The sequence below is a fragment of the Anastrepha obliqua genome, chromosome 4 (assembly GCF_027943255.1).
Source record: "Anastrepha obliqua isolate idAnaObli1 chromosome 4, idAnaObli1_1.0, whole genome shotgun sequence".
In the NCBI taxonomy this organism is placed as follows: domain Eukaryota; kingdom Metazoa; phylum Arthropoda; class Insecta; order Diptera; family Tephritidae; genus Anastrepha; species Anastrepha obliqua.
The window spans coordinates 1,310,348-1,334,389 of NC_072895.1; the positions used below are offsets into that span (position 1 = coordinate 1,310,348).

At 35.7% G+C, this 24,042-nt stretch overlaps 1 protein-coding gene, 1 long non-coding RNA gene and 1 pseudogene across 7 annotated transcripts in view; 1 reads left to right on the forward strand and 2 right to left on the reverse strand.

Annotated features, from left to right (window-relative positions):
* LOC129245183 (transcription factor GAGA) overlaps positions 1–24,042 on the reverse strand; it is an 85,684-nt gene that overhangs the window by 12,611 nt on the left and 49,031 nt on the right. The window lies entirely within an intron of this gene.
* Positions 2,337–3,648, forward strand: LOC129245184 (uncharacterized). Its single transcript, XR_008582402.1, has 4 exons — positions 2,337–2,488; positions 2,564–2,697; positions 3,128–3,301; positions 3,407–3,648. It is a non-coding gene; the product is annotated as an uncharacterized LOC129245184 (long non-coding RNA).
* On the reverse strand, positions 11,650–11,833 carry LOC129246534 (U2 spliceosomal RNA; annotated as a pseudogene).

A 24,042-nucleotide genomic window follows, 5' to 3' on the forward strand; every position in this document is an offset into this window, starting at 1 on the left:
AGTGTGCCAAGTATTTACAATGCCCATATTAAACAATTCGTACGTGAACCGATTTGTCTGGGTTAGTTGTTTACTTCAATTAAGGGGGGAAGCTGGTCTAGAGCGCAAAAAATGGGCATATTTTATGAATTTATTTTGACTCAACAAAGGAATCAATCCAAAATCTGTGAAATAGGTTTAATAATATAGCTTTCATTGTACAAATACAAAATTTTTCGTCTGAATTAATTTCAAAATGGCCGCTGTCCAGCAGTTCTCCTAAGGCGCCTTTTTTTCTAGTGGGCCCATTGCCGAAGACGTAAACTCCTTAATTTTTGTCCTGGATCAAAAAATAAAATTTTTTTAGTTTCTATATAACAACAGAAAGAGACGTACGTAGGATTTTTTCGATATTTTGTTTTTTCGCGAAATGGTGCACGTTTGAACAAAAAGTTACAATTTTCACTATAAAGAACGACATAAAATTGTTGATTAAAAAAAAAACTATGTAATATAAATAAAAAATCCTACGTACGTCTCCGGAGAAAGGTATTTCGAATGTATTGTCAAAATTTCGTAAGAATCGGTAAAGATTTGTTCGAGTTATGTTTTCGGCCAGTTTAAAAAAAGTGATTTCGAGAAAAACGCGTTTAAAGTTGTAAGTATTGTAAAATCATACCTGCGAGGCACTGCCGTCGAATGAAAAATTTGGGCATTTAGACATTTTTGCTGGCATCCCTCATTTGGTATATCATTTCTAAGACCCTAAAGCACCTTTTAAGACAAAAAAAAATTTTTCGATTTTTTCAAAATTCTAGACCAGCTTCCCCCCTTAACCCACAGAAAACAAATGTACCAAAAGTTCCTAAACACTCAAGGCGTGATTTTTTTTATAAAAATTCATTTCAATCGCAATTCTCTTTATTATTATATTATTTCTTTTTATTTTGCGGTCGCCGCAACCGAATGGCTTCGGGAATGCGTGGGTTCGAACCTCAGTGCATGAACATCAAATAATGGCAAAACTCTAAAACTATAGGTCCCTCCATATGTAGAACAGCATCAAGACGCACACCAAAAATAGAAGGAGGAGCTCGACTAAAAACCTAACAGAAGTGAACGCGCCAATTATTAATTTTTTATTATTTCTTTTTTCTTTCCTTACTACATCATCTAGGCGTTACTTTCCACAGATTTTGAAAAACAAAAAAAAATTTTTTAAAAAGCCATTGCAACCTCATAACATAGCTCCAACTAAATGGTTCTAAATTCACTAAAAGCTCATCAGTTCGTTCATCTAGTGGATTTCCTACAGGGTATTTGCTTACGTCGTTCTGTAGTCTTATAGTACGTTCCCGTATGAGTAGATTACCTACCTTTCCGTGCTTAACTCCAAATCCGTAATTAAAGTGCGAGATTACACATGCAAAATTTCTCTCCCGAAATCTGAGATCATAAAATAATCGTAGATTATTACCATACTTTTTTACATACAACCCTGTGTTTTCTGTGTAATAGATCATTATTTTTACGAATGTAAAGAGAAGCCTTAAAGTAAAAATTAAAAAGTGGATGCCGGCAAAGAAAACAGGTTGGTAGACATAATTCTAATAAAATGTTTGTTAGATACTACAATATTAACTACGCATTCATATAACAGAAAAAAGCGGGTGTTCATAAACGCTTTGCTCTCTTTTTACTTATTATACCTAAAATATAATATCGAATTTTACAAGCGTTTTGCTGCCATAATTTTTTGAAACTTCAGTAAACGTCGTTTACGGATTTTCTCCAACTGTTTATTATTGGTAGCCAATTGCACGAATAAATTAGCTATTCCTTCTCCTTGTCTTTTCTTCATTTCGTTAATAATAATCAAGCAAACTAAAAACTCCAAAATATTCCACAAAAGCAAGTTCTATGAAGAAAAACCTTTCAAAGCAGTATGGACAGCTGATTGTCAATTTTGGAGGTAATCTTCCATATGTGAACGGGTAGATTAATTTTGTGGATTTATTGCTAATTACTGCATATGTGAACGAACTTTTAGGTTGGTATTTTTTATTTTGGCTTAAGTTCGCCACAGCACACATCAACCTCTTACCTTAAAAGAAAGATCATGTCATGTAATTACCGGCACAAACACTACAATGAAACGTAGAATTCTTCAAATATAAACACGTGTGTGCAAGTTTATATGTAAGTATTCGTACATGGGAACACACACACACACAAACAAATAAACATACATGTACCCTGCAAACCAACGTTCACCAGTTTTTCCAATTTTACCAACACATTCACTCAATTTTTCCAATAATACCCACACAATCACATTTAATTCTGTTGTCATTTTTGATGGGTTATACATATATTTATCTCATAATTTTCGTGAATACTTATTAAACTTAACTATAGTGAGTGCGAAAGTGACAGCAAAAAACAAGTTGCAAATGTCAAATACAAAAATGAATCGCGTTTAATTCTGTGAAAATCTCCAAGCGAAAAGGTAAGTTCAACAATTTTTATTAAATTTTCCAAATATATATATATTTAAACTAATAAAATGTATTTTTATTTTCAGAAAAACATATTCACAACATCAAGAGAGTTGATATCAACAAATCCTTTACAGCTAGTGGATGTGCCGGAGATGCAGTATTTCGCCAGTCAAAACAATGGGGAGGTGTGCGTGCGCGGTTCTAACGTATTCCACGGGTAGGTGTTGATAATTTCAGCAAATAATGGTTTCTTCCTGTGCGAACTTGATTTCTGTGACTAAAACTAGGGCACTAAAAAAGGCACTTGAATGATAATTTCTTTCTCTGCCTTTGCGTCGCAGTTATTACAAAGATCCCGGAAAACTGCTGAGGCTGTTGACTCTGAAGGCTGGCACCACACGGGCGATGTGGGCACGTGGCTTCCAAATGGCACGCTGCGCGTAATCGATCGTCGCAAACACATTTTCAAGCTAAGCCAGAGCGAATATATTGTACCGGAGAAGATTGAGAATATTTACATTCTGAGCCAATATGTAAATCAGGTGTACGTTTACGGATGGAGCCTTAAGGTAACTCCATTTTTTGACATAATTTCTAGCTTTTCATGTTCACGGCATATTTACATACAACCCTTAACGCCCACTTAGAGCTGCATCATAGCCGTCGTCGTGCCTGATGTGGATGTTCTCAAGCAGTGGGCGAACGACAATCGCGTCAAGGGCACACTTTCGGTGCTATGCAATAATCCATAAGTAAAAGAACTCATCAGGAGCGATATGCTGAATTGGGGTAAGCAGAGCGGACTGAAATCCTTCGAACAGGTAAGTAGCCCAGTGCATATCTGCTTATACTAGTAGCGTATGACGTGGTAATAATATCATAATTTAAAATTAATAATAATTACAAATTTTGTATTTATTTACCAGGTCAAGGATATATATTTGCATCCCGATCCGTTTTCGGTACAAAATGGACTACTCACACCAACATTCAAAGCGAAGCGGCCACAATTGAACAAAACAGTGCGAGAAACCCCGTAGAGGAGTTAGAACTAAAATGCGAACAATTTTAAACTTTATGCGAAAATAGAAAAAACATGCAATTGCTATTTATTTAATTAGGCATCAATTTAAATTTCTGCAAAATAGATATTTTAAATACCGGCATAAAAGCAAACTATTTCCATTTTAGCCAAAACTATTCTTCAGGTACTAAATAAAATTTTATTAGAAAAGAGTAATCAAATGTAAATATTATACTAATTTATGTCAAATTACTTTAATTCGTGTTCACTTTCTAACACCAAAACCTAATTTAAGAATGTAAATATTATACTAATTTATGTACATTAAAACTAAAACGTAAACTTTTCTAATAACTAAACTAATTCATGTATATAAATAACTAAAACTAAAATTTGTTTAACAACAAACCTAATTTTATAATGTAAATATTAAAATAAATAACTAAAACTTAACGTAATTTTATAATGTAAATAGTAAATTAATATAAATAGCTGTACATAAATAGAACATACTAAAAAAATTATTGTATATTGTATTAATTTTCTTTAGAAACTAAAAATTAATTAAATAAATATTAAAATAATTCATTAAATAAATAATATTCAATAAATAACCATTTGTTTCAGTAATTTTGAAGGATTATTGTATATAGGATCCGTAAGTATTACCTACAAAATTACCCAGTTGAAGAGATTCTGTTAACTACATGTTAACAACGAAATTCACTTATTCATCAGATTCTGTTAGCTACATGTTAACAACGAAATTCACTAGTTTATGAAATTCTGTTAACTACATGTTCACAATAACATTCACCAGCCCAAAAGATTCTGTTCACTACATGTTAACAATAACATTCACCGGCCCAAAAGATTCTGTTCACTACATGTTAACAACGAAATTCACTAGTTCATGAAATTCTGTTCACTACATGTTAACAACAACATTCATGAGTTCAGAAGGTTTTGTTCACTACATGTTACCCACATCATTCACAACTTGAATGTCAATTAGAGCAGCACAGCAGTATTGAAAAATTTCTGTTAGTGCGAGCGAATAAAATCATCACACGTATAGACTGGAAGTAGGTAGAAAGTGCACGGCGTAGAATATAAAATTACTACAAAGCTCACAACTTCACAGGTGAACGATACCCACAAGTTAGCAGTGTAAATAGCAGGTAGTAGGTTTGCAGGGTATTTATGTAAGTCCATAAGCTTATAAAATAATTCGAGAGTACATTTTCAATTCATTGAGAATGTTGAGAAAAAATTATTAATATACCGGTGTCTGTGTGAGAAAACGGCACAAAATATCCAATACAAACCAATGTGAAGCGGAGTGTGGAGTTTTGTTGCACGTTTTAAAACCTGTTCGTATTGCGAAATTTGTTTAAATTCTCACAAGCTCACACACATCATAGCAATAGAGATATCCATCCATCGAAGACTCATCGCTGCCTTTTCCAATCTACGCGTTTTACACAACTAAAGTGACGATTTTCATAGCGGCGTTCTCAGTCGTTTATTGACCTCAAATCAAGTCATGGTTATGGCCACAGCCGTCAAACACAGTGTACGTAATAACTAATTTGCTATACACTTTGAAATACGTAAATATTATAAACACCAATAATGTACCTGCATATAGAAGTATGTATGTATGAATGTATGCATTCGTATGTATAAATGTATGCCAATAATTTATAATTATAGAAAGAGTTGGAATTGGAAGGCACTGCTTGAAAGTAAATGAAGCGACTTGACCGATAAAGAGAGCACGGCGAGAAAGTTAAGCCAACTTCCTAAACGTCTGCTTAAAAGTACAATATACTGATGAGGTACTAATACCGGTCAGATACAATACAATATTATTATATTTCAACTTACTATTTTAATAATTATTAAATATATTTTACTTAAATTCTGTTTGTGTTTCAGTGTTAAACTCAGAGTTTAACTAGGGGTACACTAGGGGTATTTTTAATATTCATCACTATTAGTCTCAATACATTTCTTTAATCTTTAGATGTATTGTTAAAACAGTCCTGAAAACCAGGTTGTTTTTTTTGTTCTTAAGTTTTAAATTATATACATATCCGGTCATTAAAAGAATTAACCCCCGTTAATACGGGAAATTCAAGTTATTTAAATTAAAGCCTCCGATGCTAGCGCTGAACTACTTTTAGTTTGTATAATAATTTTATTGTTATGTAAACCTTTATAAAATAAAATAAAATAAATAAATAACAGATATTCAATTGTAAGTGTTTTTTTTATAGATTATTTAATATTATATAACAAATATAAATAAAAGTTCAAGGATCTTTTAAAACTTAAACTAGTGACTATAAGAACAAAAAGGAAATATTCATGTGGTCATTAAAATATGAACGAAAAAGAAATAGATACGGAACAAAAAGAACTTAGTGGTTTTATTAAAAATCCTGTTTAAATTATCGAAGTTTAATCAATAACCACTGTGCCAACCATGATTGAATGACGTATGATGTATACGATTTGGCATAGTTCCTTCTCGATTAGTTTTTTTAATCTTCCCAAAGGTTTTCAATGGAGTTTTTGTCTGGAGAGTGGCTTGGCCAATCAATAACTTTAACATTATATTGTAAAAACCATTCACGTACTAAGAATGAGGAGTATTTTGGGTCATTATCTTGCATAAAAAGACATCGAAGTGGCATACTCTACTCGGCAAATGGTTGCGTCACTTCTTGAAGTATGTCCTTGTAAATAATAAATTTGTCTATTTTATTGGTTTTGCGGTGAATAGGTACTATTCCATATCAAGAGAAGCATCCCCAATTCCTTATGTTGCCGCCACCGTGCTTGACCATTTTTTTGTGACCCGCGGTGAGAGTTCTTGCCCTTTAGGACGTCTGACATTTTGCCCAGCATCATTTCTAAATAAATTGATTCTTGTTTTATCGCTCCAAAGTATGTTATACTATTTTTTCATACCCTCTGGTCCACACCATGACTTGAGCCAAACTTTTTCTATTTCAGTGGCTACCCAATATTACACTTTATTAAAACAACCGAATCTGTGCAACCAATAATGCAACTTAATATAACGGGTATTTTAAACTCACAACGTAGCAGGGAAGCCATTTGTAAAAAAAGTGAAATTTTCGTATTAGCTTTAAATTTTTCCGGACACAATATGACACCATAAATAGCAACACTTTTCTAGTAGAAAATAATTTATTCAAAGTAAAAATTATTTTAGTAACTTGTGAAAACCTTACCAAAAAAATTGTTCGCAAACAGGTGAAGCTACAAGTTTAGAGAATGAGCAGCATGGCACATTGCTTCCCAGCTATATGTTTCTACCATTTCCCTAACACGATTTGCTCGGCATAATTGTCCATTGCTGTCAAGGGAAATCGCCTCGTTCTGCCTATTTCGCCACTCTGGGTATTTTTAGCGCAAAGATTCACATGAGTTGTTATTATAGAAAACTAGTAGAGGAACATTCAGCGGCCGCCGTAGCCGAATGGGTTGGTGCGTGATTACCATTCGGAATTCACAGAGAGATCGTTGGTTCGAATCTCGGTGAAAGCAAAATTAATAAAAAAAAAACATTTTTCTAATAGCGGTCGCCCCTCGGCAGGCAATGGCAAACCTCCGAGTGTATTTCTGCCATGAAAAAGCTCTTCATAAAAATATCTGCCGTTTGGAGTCGGCTTGAAACTGTAGCTCCCTCCATTTGTGGAACACGCACACCACAAATAGGAGGAGGAGCTCGGCCAAGCACCTAACAGAAGTGTACGCGTCAATTATTTATTTATTTTTTAGTAGAGGCACAGAATCTATTGCCGGAGGAAACTTTGAGGTTTTGAACTGGATGGTGTTGACAGCGGTCAAGATCTTACAAAAAAAAATGCATCCTTTTGTATCTAACGCCATCTATGTGTTGATTCCGGTTTCACAGGAATACAATTGGTGTGCGTAGAAGACACACCCACACGTCATACAAATCTTGAAATAATCGCATTACTGAAACAAAACTGTGCTGGTCGTTTGATTCCCGAATTTTCCCTGATTTTGAGTTTGATAGTTAACAGCATAGCAACTTACTTGGTTTAAAATTGAAATTGTTTCTCTTGGAAAACTATGTATTTTCTATAAAATATACAGGTACCATTAAGAAGATTGTCAAGGATCTCTTTGTATTTCGAAAAGCCGAAAAGTAACAAATAGGACAACACTGTATCAAAAGGCCTTCCTCTATCCTCTACTCAACATAAATAAACTTCAGATGTGACATAGTAAGCAACTGCAAACGAAAGGAAAAAGAAAATGGAACATAGAAACTTTAACAGTTATGCGGCAGCATTGTTTTAATTTGATTAACTGCTGCAAAAGGAGTTGAACTGGTACAACGCTACCTAAGCTATGAAACAGAAACCCACGGCCAGATGACTGACTAGCCAACTACCATACTTACCAGGCGCACTGGTACAGGTTTACGGAACAGGTTACGCGCTATATCTTTGTATGCTGTAACAGTGCACGCTTTGACCATGATCCTGTCTATTATTTATGCTTGCGAGCATGCATAACAAGTTTACATGTGCATTCATATGTACATGTGTTTGTATGTATGTAGGCAATCGTGTATAATAACCATTCATAGACTATCTCTAAAAATAGAATGGCCTAATAATAAATATTTTTTTTTGGGATGCTCTGCGACGGTATAGTCGGGTGTCAACTTCCTAATCGCGTACTGTGTGCGAGGACATGGATTCGTTCCCCTATTTTATTGCTCCTATTACAAATCAAAAATAAAGAAATTTTACAAATTCGCCTATCACCGACCTGCTTTGTACAGAGTATCAGTCATGCGTATACATCTTGTTGTGACTTTCATAAAGAAAATTCATGCCGCGCGATAACATTCATTGAAATGCGTTCATTTCTCCATTTCTTTTGAAGGGTTCGCATTGATTTTTTTTAGTAGTTTTTAGTGAGAAATATTCGATTTTCGTCCAAAATTTTGTGAATTGTTTTCTGTTTTTTATTGTAACTGGTAAGCAAAAAAAGTATCTGGAGTATTCCTACAGCTCTTTACTTTAGTTGAAACGATTAAATAAAATCGAAAGGGTTAAATTCGAAATGTTATTTCAACACAATTAAACGTTTCAAAAATTATGGTTTTGAATGCTTCGAAATATTTTTCTGAGTATAAAACAGCAGAAAACGTTTCCAGAAAAACGAAAGCGCGAGAGACTAGTAGCCACATTGATAGGATGAACAGCCACAAAATCGGTTGAAACTGCCATTTTGCCTCACTCGTGTGGATTTGATGACTTGTGCTTGAAAAGAAGGGGGAAGGAAGATTTTTTTCAGACTTTCTACTATGACAGTCGGTTCTACGTAACCGGAACGACCCGGATTTATATCCGGCCAAGGACTGTCACTTTAGCAGCATTCCTCGTATATGCACGGGGGATATATTTGTGCTGCTACGACTACAACTATGGGCTTGCCTCAGTAAATGTTTTGCTTAATGTTGTCATTTTTCCGCTCATGTGCGCACTTCAAAATTTCAAAAGAAATGAGAAAAATCGTGAACTCCGGATCAGGATCACAGGAAGAGTGCTGCTGACATCCATCGAGAAATTGTTGTTCACATTGAAAAGCCAATAACGAAAAGATTAATTGGCAGAAGCACGGATTCACGGTCGACTGGTACGGAAGAAGCCATTGGTAACAGCATCGCAATGACAACGTGGATTTGGGTTTACTTGAGAGCACACATCCTGGACTAAAAATCAGTGGCGTTATATTTTATTTACCAATGAAACGAGAATAAACAGAGTTGATCCAGATGGTAGAAAGTGAGTGCGGTGGCTAAAACGTGCAGGATTCGACCCCCAATTGCTCGTCTCAGCAAATATAATCACGAGGAAGACTTAATAATGGTGTGTGGCTACTTCTCCTGGATCGGTGTCGGGCCAATTCATCGTACAAAGGTAATATGGATGCGGTCAAATACTTTCAGATACTTCAAAATGTAATGCTACTTATATGGAAGAAAATTTAACAGAATATCACAAATTTGGATCAGCTATATTATTTGAAAAGGTCAAGGCAGCATAGGAATCCATTCCTGTTGCACGTTGTAGAGGTTTAATAATGCCAATGTAAAGGCGCTGTGCAGCAGTAATAAAGAAAAACGGATTTTCAACAAAATATTAATTTATATTCTTCCCTCTCGCCTGCATTTTTTATGATTTGACTATTATTTTGCTTCCCTCTTAGGTATTTTTTTCGAAAAATTTTCGAATTGTTTTAATTTTTGTGCATGAAAAAAAAAAAAATTATATTTTTCTTAGATAAAAGACTGCTACAGATTGAAAACATTTAATTAAAATACAACCGAGTATGCAAAACATTTAAATGATTTTATTCATGGAGATAACGGGGTATCGTTATTAAGTTGTTGTTGTAGCAGCATACTAAACCCTGTCAGTGCAATGTAAATCATCGGTCACCTTCGTCTAGCTCATTTAACGGTAGACCCACGAAACGTGCTGTTTCGACAGGTTGGGTCCAGAGGGAGAGAGGGGTGTTAGATGAGTGGGTTTGGTGGAGTATGTAAAAAGATGATTATGTTTGGTATGCCAGCGTCAATTTTTAATAGTTAGGAGTTTAACCTGCTACATTCCCATGGCAGCGGGTATACGTTACCGGAATGACGCGGTAACGACCAAGGCCGGCCGGCCCAGTGGTGAGACATGGCGAACCTTACTGCTACAACAACAACCACATGGCGGACCTTCAAAAATTGTTGCCACAAAAAACGTATTTTAATTATCCAAATTAAATTACATATGTTTGTAAAATAATTTCCTTCCACATCAATCGTTTAGATATGAAAACGACAAAACATACGTCAAGTTTTCAAATCGAAACGATAAATTCGATAACAAAAGTTCTATAAACCATACTCATATTTCAATATATAGTCGACGGGTAATCAACATCCATGACATCTATCCATCCACCGTTCCCAAGTCAGTTGGTTCTACGTAACCGTCACTTCAGCCGTATTTCCGGTACAGGTATGGGGAATGTTTATGCTGCTACAACAACAAAAACATCCATCCACGAGAAACATAATCTAATTATAAGGTCTGTTCATGTAAAAATTATCCAGTAACTAAATTTCCGAGAATTTTCTCTCAAAGAGAAAAATATCAAAATAAGTACATGAACGCAAAACCAGTAACAATTTGGAAGTTGACGAATTGTTTGCAGGAAAAATCACAAAAATTCAAAATTTTTTCACTTGAACACCTCGTATTAAATTAAAAAAAAAAAAAAATACCAGTCTAACGGTTAGACTTGATAGAAGTGAAACCTTCCGTAAAACAAACTGAGAGAGAATAAGACGAAAGCAGCATTAGGAGCGGGATAATTATAGGTTCATTATAATATTGCTATAAAGTTCATATTTTATTTTCTTCATTTTATCATTATTCATCCTCAATGTTTTCAATTTCAACAAATGATACGAGTGGCTTATGATAGATAAAATATGATACAAATGCTTTGGTTTCGATGTTGTCAAAAAAAATACCCAAACGGACCGAAGAAACAGACTTACAAATTTCTTCCATTTTCGTCTACTTGTATTCATATAAAAATTTATGTCTCTTCCCACCAAAGCTAAATGTATTAGTATATTTTTTCTTGTATTTATTCAAGGCTGAAATCCAAAAAACTGTTTTCAATAAATAATCAGAAATGTCCTACAATGCAAATTTCAAAAAAAAAAAATTTTATTTCTTGTGATTCGAACCAAGAATTTTGGATCTCGTGCCATACTGTCGGTGTTGGCCTAAAAGTTATTTAGTTCGTCGCTACTTTTTCCCAAATCACTCCCAACGATTCTAAAGAAGTTTTCACTTCAAAAATTAATGTACGAAATATTTATACCGATTCACTTAAACTGACTTTCAGTATCTAAACCAAAAAACTGTTCAATAAATAATCAGAAATGTCCTACAATGCAAATTTCAAAAAAAAAATTCCATTTTCGTCTACATGTATTCATATAAAAATTTATGGCTCTTCCCACCAAAGCTAAATGTATTAGTATATTTTTTCTTGTATTTATTCAAAGCCGAAATCCCGGCGGTACTGTAATACCGGGTCAACCCGTGGCAGAGAAGGGGCAAGCCCCTAAAACACTCCGCCCATTTCCAAAAATCAGTTTAACATTTGTTGTCCTCCGATGGAGGATCTATCAGATGTTAAGCTGATAACCACACTACCTAGTCAATACATTTTAAATAATAAACCTAATAAAACTTTTGAGAATTACACGCTCACAAAAATTATTTATATCAACATATAATATAACGCTTCGTAACTAAATAACTTTTAGGCCAGCGACGACAGCATGGCGCGGTAGCCGAGCGACTAGCAATGTGAGCTTCCGATCCAAAATCCTTGGTTCAAATCACAAGAAAAAATAAAAGTTATTTTTATTTATTTCGTCGCTACTTTTATATCAACATATAATATAACGCTTCGTAGCCAAGTTGGTCGCTTTTTTCGTTTCACTTTTCCTCAAATCACTCCCAACGATTCTAAAGAAGTTTTCACTTCAAAAAGCAAATAAATTGCAAAATAACGAACTTCGGAATCAGAATGTTTCATTTTGTCCAGAATAATTTGTTCCATTTCATTATCACTGTAAGATGACGAATATTTCATTAGCAATTGCTATTCGCAAATTTTAATTCGCGCTAGTTTTTACTTTGCGATCAGCAGGTTTTCTCACTTGCAAATTCTTACAAGTAAAAATTTATCCAGTAAAATTTGCAATTTCCCCTCAAAATGAAATGTCATTTTGCTCTCTCACACCGAAAAGTGGCAATTTGTAACAATTTTCACAAACTATTTGCTTCATGAACAGACCTATAATTCAATGCTTTAAAAAAGCTAATTTTCATGCCTAGATGAGCTAATTAGAATTTTTAAAGTTGTTATTAAATATTTAAATCTTCATAAGTTACAATCGGTTTATGATAACGATATGATAATATATTGGACGCGTACTCAGCCAGAGTTTTACTTCTTAAGTCAATTCCTGGCAACAAAAAAGTACCGAAAATTGATCACCAAAAGTCCGTTTAAAGGGATTTTCAAAACTCAAAAATAAAAATTTCAGACTGTAAATAAAGAATATTTACGCGCGTCATTCCTCAAAAGAGGCCATCAAACATTATATCTACATCCAGCTGACTTTTTCCCTTCCAAAACTCAAATTACAGTCATGACGAGGTTACCGCGTTTGCAGGTTGAAAACTGTTTTAATGATTGGCTTATTCGTGTATTATTTAGAAAGGAGCCCACTTTGAATGGGACACAATAAATTTCAATAAATAATACATTCTATGTACTTATTTTCTGGCAGAGCATACATTTTCAATTTTAAATATACCAAAATTTGTAGCGCAGGAATTTTGAAAAATATCTCTTTCCTGGGAGATAAACTGCACATCGGTTTTTTATTTTAATTTTATAGTTTTGATGTTAGTCAGATGATCATCAATACCTACTTTATGTAATTTATGTTAATTTCATTCGAGGAAATAATTGCAAATGTGTAAATTTTGGGCAACAATTAATCATAATCATAATTCCACTTAGAGGGATAATTATGCCCGCCAAGTTTTTAATTCGCCTGAAACTTAAGCTTCATTCAACCGCTTTGCTGTTTTAGAAATGTTGTTCCAATTTGTTGGTCCATGAGTTTCTCAAGAGCTTGAAAATATTGTGCCATGATTGACTTACTGAACACACGTACATATGTACATTTGATTATTGTATCTGTTTGTAGTAAAACGCTTTCGAAGCTTTCAAAATGTTGACGTTCCAGATATATTACATGAACAAATTTTGTCAACATCTATTTGAGATTTCAGGGTGGCACATAATTATGTATGTATGTATGCACAGAAAAGAGAAGGCATTCTTTGGGTGAGCACTTAATTAGTGGTGTACGCATTTGAAATTTTGCTGCATATTGGAGGATTCATTGAAACTCTATAGGCCAATTACATTGTAATGGTTGCCAAAAACGTTTGTCTGTCCATATCGCCAAGTGGTATTGGCTAGTGATTTCCGAATCCTGTTGCGCGTATGCACTTCGGTACGGTTGTTGTCATATGCTAGGAAAAGTTCACTCCTAAAAGTCGAATTAGAAGAAATCCTCTATTTCCTCGGTAGATGGATGTAGTGATCGATGTCTCGTAAAGCATCGATCAAACAATTTAAAATTTATGCTCGTTATCAAGGTGACATTTCACATAAAAAAACTATTTTGCTGTTGTTTGTTTGTTCCATTGAGTTGTGAATTACAGGATGTTAAAAATGGAAGCCAACAAAAAGAAAATTCGGTACATTTTACAGTTTTTCTTTGATAAAAGCGAAAATGAAAGCCAAGCTGCTGAAATTGTGAGTGGTGTTTCTGATTCCGAAATGTGCAATTTTGATTTCGTCGATTCAGTTCAGGTATTTTTGATGTTGAAGAACTATCGAAGTTGACCGGCATGTTAGTAGTTGGCATTGCCCAGAAGCTAAAGATCGATCATAAAACCGTTTTAAACTATTTGCGCAAAAACTTTACGCAAAAATAATGGATCACCCTAAAGTAAAAGCATTACACAACCACAACTGCTTGTGCGATATGTTTATATAAATTGAGTATTTTTATATAATGCAAAACCTGTATGTACTAATCGATGGAGTTATGTACATATGTGCTCACATACAATGTATGAACGTCTAACAGATTGATGGTTTTGTATTGTTTATTAACTGCATCTTGCTGCCACAAACTAACCAGCCGTCCATCCTTCCAAAGCACCCAAAATTCAAGCAATCCAATCCGAAAACACTAAAAATTACAGCAAAGCAACTAAACGATCGTTTTGCGTACATATGTATGTATGTATGTATGTATGTATGTATGTATGTACAAATGTACATATATTCGAAATATTTAATGTGCTTTCGATATGAAATGTAGCGCTATAGGAGTTTGGCTTAGGTATTGCACTGCTTTGGGGCATGTGTTGTTGAACCGGATTGTGAGACCAGCTGTACGCAAACACTGCGTACGAGTCGAAAATAATTAATCAATATCAATTGAAGCAACCGCATAGCCACAGAAGCGTCAATGACTCCGAGTAACCAACCATCACTGAGGTGAGCATACGCAACGTACTGCCGAGCCGAAACGCGGACCGAAGAGGCGACTTCAGCATAAAACTACAATACACAGCATGGCTCAGTAGCACCGAGAGCACCAACCAACAGCAGTAAACAAAATGGTGGATCGTTCACGCATATTTTTTGACCATTGCAATGTATCAAGTGAAATTTGTGTTTGTTTCACAAGCGAAGTAACTGAATATATTAAATATACACATGTATGTATATGTATATGCGCAGAAGTATGTGCCTACATGCGTAGATATGTAAGTTCCAAAACTATCAACATCTTTCCATCGATGTTTTATGAAATCGCTCGCATATGACTAATACACTTTCACCAAAACACTTTTGAATTTAATGTTAAGATCATCCAAAGGAATTTAACTAAGAAGCACTTGCGCAAATATGAAACTCATAAAAAGAACCATACATGTTTAGAAAATCAAACCCAAAGAAAAACTTACGAAAAACGCGGAAAAGGTAACACAAAAGTCGCGAATCAAGCAAAAATAAACGCACAAGAAGTATGCAAAGAAATCAAATAACATACAATAAAACAAATACAACGAAAAGAAAACTGCAACAAAGCCTGACAAGGTGTAGAAGCGACCAGACCAAGTCGTCTTGTTTGCGTGTCTGTCTTCTCGCGCTACTTGAGCAACTGACTTAATCGAAAAATAAGACACAAATCAACAAGTATCGGCGGTAAATACATTGTGAGTGAAACCAGTGCCTGTAACTCTTCGGCGCCTCTAACTAGCCAAATGGATTCCAGTCAGTAACCAACCCGGCATCAATAGTTTGCACCAGTGGTATACTCTCGTAGTATTCAATGTGTATAAGTAACAGTGGCAATGTCGATGCCCATGCATTCAAAGACATTAAACCAAAGGAGATGTTAAAAACAAGTACTATAATTTTACTGCAGCAAATTTCAATGTCAGCCAAGGCAAGCAAGATATGCAGGCTAACAGGTCGACAGGTAGTCGGGCGACTAGGCCAGCTCGATAAATTTATAGATAAACGTGTAGAGCTAGGATGGACGAATAAAATGTGTACAGTGGTTAGCAAGCAAATAATAATCCCAACTAGGTTTGCATTTTTCAATTAAAACTTTTATACGAGTACTTAAGAATTTATAATTGTAAACTATTATCCCTGGATTACAGTTTTAATTTTTTATTCATTTTTACAACTTGTACAAAATCTTTATTTGCAAAACTTTCTCACTTTGTTATATCGTTGTTCACAATATCACCAAATCACAAAACGATTCTTTCGCTGTTTTTGATACAATTCAAAACTACTATTATAATTTCAGCGAGTTTAGAAAACTTAATTCAAGCTTATTTTTAACACTGGATATTTGGAATGGTTGTACAAAACATTACCACGCTGGAATGTCCGTCGCGAATTTGACGAATACCAAACTGAATGAGAAATCATACTGAAGCAAAAGAAAAGACAAGACGACAAGAAAATATCCAAAACCCAATTTCAAAACCTCGACTTGGCACTTAGTTGCGTAGTCATGTCGCGCGTCTCCGCTCATTTCTTCTCTCCTCTCTGTGTTTGCCAAACAGCGAGCAACACTTCGTCTGGACTTGTCTCGTTTGGCTGCGTCTCAGGCCTCAGCTCACCTAACAGTATGGTTTATTTGTTGTTGTTAAGATGGTCAGTTGCTATTTCTACCGGAGGTCTTCGTCTATATATATATATATAAATACATATACATTCACAAGTAATTATTGGGGAAATGAAAAAATAATGGTATTAGTGGTATACATGTAGGTATTTACAAATACAGAGAATATTTTTCAGTGAAGCCACGTTGTATTCGAAAGCCGAGCGCGAGACAGGTAGACCGACCTGGTATTGTTGTGACTACACTACTGCAACTTCAACAAAAGCAATGATATTCGGGTTAAAACGGCGTGCCTGGCTCATCATTGTGGAACTTTTTAAACAGCAATGCGTATGTGTGTATGTATGTACAAGCCGATACTTTCAGGTAAAAACAAATATCTTAGCAGCAAAGACCAACAACACCATAAACTAAAATAAGAGCTCGGTCATATGCCAACATACATGCATACACATGTATTCATAAAAGTATATGTATGTACGTGCATACATATCCATACTTGCTATGGTAAACTAAAATACGAGAAAATGAAATTCAAACGCGCACACATATGTCTGAACATATGCTTATATGTATATACATTTGTATGTGCATACCTATGCACATTCATATGAGTAGTGTTGGGCTCATTATGCTAGTACCATTGGCAGCCCTTGTTTTTATGTAATGCCGGTGCCATGCAGTTTTGTTTTTTACCGCTTTGCGTTATGAGGCTTCCTCGACGTGTTTTCTGTTGCCCTTTTCTCTTTTCATTGAGTTGCAAAAGTATTGGGTTTGAGAATTTTATTCAAAGCTCATAGGGAATTAACATCCGACTAAGTGCATACATACATATACACATATATATAAATACATATGTATATATATATATCATATGTATTGGAGTTAAGCTTTTCTTGAATCTCGCTACTCGCTCTATGCGAGTATGTATGTAAATGCAGATTCCTATCGCATTTAATATTTCATTCACTGCATTCGGCAACTTCATCCATTCAAAGCAAATCAATGCCCGTTTATGTCCGACGAAGTACCGTCTCTAAGCGCGGTATACCATATGCAACTTACGGTACGTCTTAGGCCGAGTTTCCACCTTGGATTTGTGTTACCCTACTTGCCGTATGTTCCTAGAGATACAGATATACAGCGAATCATAGTTGATATTGGAATAGTTGTCGAGATGAACTCATTCAAAATTAGATCAAACTAATTCCAATATTTAATTCATATACTATATGCATCATTGATGGTATAACTACCGAAAGATATTGATTAATTGGTCCATATGCATATGTATACACATTTCATACATACATATGTACTTGTTGGCTTTGCGCTCAAATAACTAAATTATATTTGAGGAAACTGAGGTCTGGATTTCTATAGGCGTAAACTCTCCTTTGTCAGGCCGAGATAAAATTAATAAATATTAGTTTGGGGAAAAATAAATCCATCATTTTCTCTGTAGATGATTCCGTTCAAACATTTTTCATGATAAAGAAAATATTGATAAAATCACGCAAGCATATCGATAGCATCGCCCAAGAGCGACCCTTCCCACAACAGTGGGTTCTACGTAACCCGAACGGCCCGGATTTATAGCCGACCAAGGACTGTCACTTCAGCAACTTTTCCCGTGTATGTAAGGGGACTGTTCGTGCTGCAACGACAACAAAAACAACAGCTAAAGATCGATCATAAAACAGATTTAAACCATTTGCGCAAAAATAATGGATTTTTCTTTTAAACTAATATTTACTAAATTAATGGAACTCCTTCGTGACAGCAGTGTTCTCTTCAATGTATACAAGTTTTAAGGCACTGCCCCGATCTACTAGATATCACGGCATACGTGCACCCATACGTACATATATTCACATGCATACATATATACCTTATGTTGATACACTTGGGTTTAGGCGTGCAAAAGCTACGCATATGGCGAAAGGGTTGAGCGAGTGCAGAGTGCTTACCGCAGCTCCTAAGACCAATGTTGTAAGTCTCTCGGGTGTCAACTGGCTGACACCATAGAAATAGAAATGATTCAGAAACGTCTATTACTACCGGTGAAATTTGCAACTTGATAGACTTTTAGGACGGATGATCGTGAAATATCATGATTTAGTCTAAGCGGATAATCATAGTTTAATTTAATAATTATTTGCATAAGATGGTTATACAACAAGTCAATGAAAATTAGAAAATGTGGTGTTTTCACCTCAAATCCAAAATTAAAAAAAACGCAACCAATTTGATCTGACTGGCCTGTCAATAATTTTGTTGTGTCAGCGATTTGAAGCAGACGCAATAGAAAGTGGTTTTCCAGGACCAAGGGCTGCCGCCCCAGTAACTAGCCCTGTCTAGTGTACCGTACCCCGAGAAAGTGAATTTCTTGTTGTTGTTGTTGTAGCAGCATAAACATTCCCCACACTTTCATACTTTCATTCAGGGAATGCTGCTGGATTGACAAGTCCGAGTCGGTTCGGTAACGTAGAACCGACTGTCGCGGAAACGAGAAAGTGAATTTCTCGTGCCGATTACTTAAATACTATTTTTGCCGTTAATGATACGTTTCAACCTTCAACCAAGGCAAACCCAGGGTTTGCAGATTTAGGGTTTGATAGAATTGTGAACTGTTTCCACTGCCTTTTTGTTGGGCATTTTTTTAACTGTAATTCATGTAATTTGCTTCATTCTTGTGTATGTATATTTAAATTTTAGACGCCGGCAGCCAATCAAATTTTCTCGATATTGACGAGCTGCAAAACTCTGCTGCCATGTTTCCATAAGAATGCAATAACGAAAGAGAATTTAATATTAAAATGCATGCAAACCCACCACCAACACGCGGCGAAAGATGGACTTGAAATGATATTTGTATGGGATTTGACTAGCGCCTCAACACGCAGCGATAGCAAACCTAAAAGTAACTTGGGGTAGAACGTTATACAAATCTGAATTATGCAGAGTCCAGTGCAAGACGAATCTATTAGCCCTTTGCCTTAAAGCAACGTGTGGGATAATGATCCTGCTTCCGTGCCTAAAATGAAACACGTGATAACTTCTTCTGGCCAAAAGTGAAAAGCTCGTATGGGATACGAGATTGTTTTTACGCACCAGAAAAACTTTCATCGAAAGTGGCACACACAATCGTCGCTCGATTCATAAGGCAAAGGGTTAATGAATGTGCCCTGGTCCAGTGGATATTTTATGCACGTCTGAATGTAGTTAGTCATTTTATATTATCTTAGTAGTTTTATGTTTCTTCACGGGAGACAGTCCATAGTGCGGCATTCTGAAAGGTTTGTTTCTTTATCTATTTCCTTCCCGGGATTAATATAATGTGATGTTGCTAGAGCAGCTGATTTGCTTTTCTTTCGTCGTTTGTCAAAGTGATCTACATTGTTTACATTCTCATTGATAGCCATGGAATCCGTGGCAAGGAATCATCTGATTTTGACCATTCAAACCACCAGAATGCAAAAAAAACTACATGTGCACTGTTGCCACCTTCTATGAATTCGACTTAAAGGAGATATTCATAAACATGTATTTATGTATACTTTATTTATATTCAGAATTAAAATGATTTGCAGTCAAAGAAACTCCTCTGCATAAATTGGAGCAACTAGTTGGCACAATTATAATTACCTACAGTGAGTATCAAATTGGCTCATCCTTGAAAAATGGACACAACATGTTATAACTCCAGAAACCTATATTTTATTTTTCCAATATTTTAGAATTTTTTTTAAACTTTTTTTATGGTAGACAATAAATTGACCTTTTGATTTATAACTAATTTCAAATTATTAGAAACGGTTACGAGATACTTTTTCATAAATTTAATTATATATTGCGCGCTTCCGAATTTCAGCTTCCCATTTTTAAAAAAAGATTTAAATAATATTCAAACCGGGCCACAAGGAAGGGGTTTGCACTGCACAGGGTACAATTAGCATAACAGCACAACAGCAAATCTTTAGCGATGTAGGTGGACTGTTTTGGATCGTTATCTTGATACAAATGAAAAGTATATTCTATTCCCAGCTTTCGTGCACTTTGATTCAGATTTTCTCGCGAATTTCTCAAATGTTGAAATTTGTCCATGTCTGTCCTTCCACAAAGCACAGTTTTCTAACTCCTGCAGCTGAACAAGCACTCCACCACCATGGGCGAAGATATTTGGGATTCAGTTCTTGATTTGGCTTCCGCCATACGCTTACTCTCCCATCTCATCCAAGCAAGTTGAATTTGAATTCAAAAAACAAAAAATACATTCTTCTAGAGCTCAAAATCGTTCATGTAGCAGGTAAACGTATTTTAAACGAATTTTCTTATTTCTTTCACTAACGAATGGCTTTTTCCGCGCAATTCTTCCATGTAGACCAACCTCATAAAGAAGCGTTCCGATGGCTATTGCAAGTCATTCAGTATTAACTTGTTTGTGTTTGCTAACATAACTCGTGGTTTTGATTATACTTTTTGGAGAAACCAACGCTCTTGACCTACACTCAGCATATTTTGGTTTGTTTGCAATTCGTTTTTCGTCATTGTAACGCTTTAGTAAATTTTTTATAGTACCGCCAACCATTCCTGCTATTACCCTTTGACTTTTACCAATTTTATAATGTTGTATTGTTAAAATTCGTATCTCGATTGTATAGGGTGTTTTTTAAGAACTTGAGAACTTAAAATGATAATACGGAACAGAAATATTGTTGGAATAAATTTTTTCATTACAATCTGGTAGACAATATCACGGCATTTATTTTTGTATACCATAAAATGTCGTCGATTTTTATGGATAAATTACAAAAATACAATCAGCATATGTCGATAGCTATTCACCGTAACGGCAGCTCCTTCCTCATTTCGAGAGAAATAAGATCGATGATGCCGCCAGTGCTCCATGAACTTCGCGATTTTTTTTAAAGAAATAACTAAGTTGAAAGAGAAAAACCCAGTCAGACAGTCGGTTCTACGTTACCGGAACGACCCGGATTTATATCCTATATATGTATGGGGAATGTTTATGCTGCTACAACAAGAAAACAATAGTTTTTGGTGCTATAAAAAGTTGTGTGGGAGTTAGATTTATCGTTTTTGAAAATGGAGATACAGCACTCGAATAGGTAAAAAGGCCTTGCAAGAGATAAGCTGGTAAGCAACTAAAAGGCATACAGTCTGTTTAATAGAACCGTGACCAGCAAAATGCAAACTTACGAGATGCGTTATAAATTTTTTTTTTTAATTTTGTAAGAAAATTAGAAAGCGTACGTTGTTTTAACAAAATGAGTTCCACGTATGAAAAACAAATCGCAGCAGTGTTCTTTTGTGCACATCCTAAAGGCCCAAAAATGTCACGAGCATCTACAGCAAAATATTTGAAGAAGTCGAAGAAATTCATAAATAAATGAGAGCAACGGCATACATTAACATCAGAAGATCATTGATTTGTTTGGGAACAAGTCGAACCTATCGTTGCTTGAAGCTGCAGCAGTTTTAAGGAAAAATGGTGTTAATGTGCCAAAGACATGATTCGTCGACGTTTACGTGCAGAATATCTCAAATTCCGGAGCACATTGAAGGCGTCTGTCCTGGTATTTTCCATATAATCGATAACTTCAATGAACTGTTAAGCATCCAGGTAAGGTTCATGTTGTTGTTGTAACAGCATAAACATTCCCCGTGCATATTCGAGGAATGCTGCTGAAGTGAAGCCCTTGGCCGGATATAAATCCGGGTCGTTCCGGTTACGTAGAACCGATTGTCGTGGGTAAGGTTCATGCTTGGGGCTGCTTTTCCTAAAAGGGATTTGGCTGTTTATTTGTGTTTACCTCCAATTTGAATGCTGTTTTGATGAATAAAATTTACCAAAAAGCATTTGCCGTCAGCTGCAAAGATGTTTGAAACAACTTGTCAACCTTTTACAAGAAGACAACGATCCTGTATATCTACGCTATAGATATTAAGCTGTATTCTATTCCACCGCCCATGTCACATCGTACTTCTTAACACGTTCCCGCCGGCGCTGTTATTCATGGTCTTCGCCCACAGACGGCAATGTTTAAGTCTTTTCGCTCTATCGGAAGCGATTGCAGGTTATATAAAACGAAATTTTTTCATAAGGGTAGTCGTTTATGGCATCTCATCTCATAGGTACCGTTTAATAAAGTACCATTGGTGGTACGCGCCGCCCCATGAAGCAGACTTGTGCGAGCCACCGGTGGTACGCGCCGGCGTGAACGTGTTAAATATGTTTGAGCCGACGAAGTATTGAAAATGATCTTCAATTCTCCCAAGTTGTTATGATAGCAATTGCTAGAATAGTTAATAAATTATAGGTGATGGGCAAAAAGTGCACCTCCTAAATCCCTTGCTTTCAAAGCCGACGTGGCTTCGAGACAACTAACTTTGTCCGCTCTAAAGATGCTACTCTGGTTTTAGCCAGGGTTTTATTATGCGAACAGCAGCACTAGAAACCTGTTTTTTTTTTTAATTTTGTGTTCCAAAATTTCCCATAAATGTCCAATAATGTTTAAATCTGGGCTTTGCGGTGGGGTGTTTGATTAGCTTGGTGCAAACAAAACACGTGCCTGCTCCAAGCTCCAAATTATCCACCGAAGGTTTCAAATTGTGTTCAATATATGCTATTCTTCCAACTCCAGATGCTGTAACGACTCCCCAACCCACAACGTTGGCGCCACCACGCTTGCCAGTTGATACCAAATTCTTCGGATTAAGTGTGGTGTTTTTTTCCTCCAAGCTTTTGCCCTTCCATCACTGGTAATTATATTAAACTCTGACTGATCTGTAAACCAAACTTTTTGCCTCATCCTTTCCTTATGTGCTTTGGCGAACTCCAAGCGAAGTTTACGGGTTTTTTCAGAGATTAAAGGCTGTTTTGTGCGGTGTTCTACTGTGGAAATCGTTATCGTTCAGAGTTCTTCGAATTCTTCCTGGATGGAAAAAACTTTTCTGATGTGTTTGTTGTAGTTGTTGTTATAGTAGCTTACTAAACGCTGTCAGTGCAATGTAGCTACCGGTCGTCTTCGTCTAGCTCATCTAACGGTAGTGCCTTCACATACTGGACATATGTTGGGTATGCCGGGGTCAATTCTGGGCAGGTAGGAGTTTAGTTTGCTAATTGCGTAACTATGCCAAAGTTACACAGGTCTCTCGGGGTAGCTTAAACTCTTCATCTGCAATAGGTGGTGGTTGGACTCCGATGACGGGATTCAGAGGTCGGGAGTTTAGGAAGATAGCAAGTGTCTTCCGATGAATGTCATATAGCGCCGATCATATACTGTCCGTATATGTATATGCTTCGGATTGTTTTGCGATAAATGTAGGATTTTGCATATCCAAAAAAAAATGGCATAACTCCGAGTTTTGAGCATATTTTAAAACTTCGTTCTGTATGTAGGCTTTTGTCAACGCTGTTCAAATCATGGATTTTTTAGTTTTTTGTAATTAGAAAAAGGTTTTCAAATAAAACTGTGCCAACACATTTTTCAACTTTTAAACCAGCGAAAATAGGAGGTGATTTTTGTAGACTTTTGACACATTACTAATAGTTCAATGACTTTGAAAACTGTTTTTGGTCTTTCATCGGACTTCATATAGCGAATTAT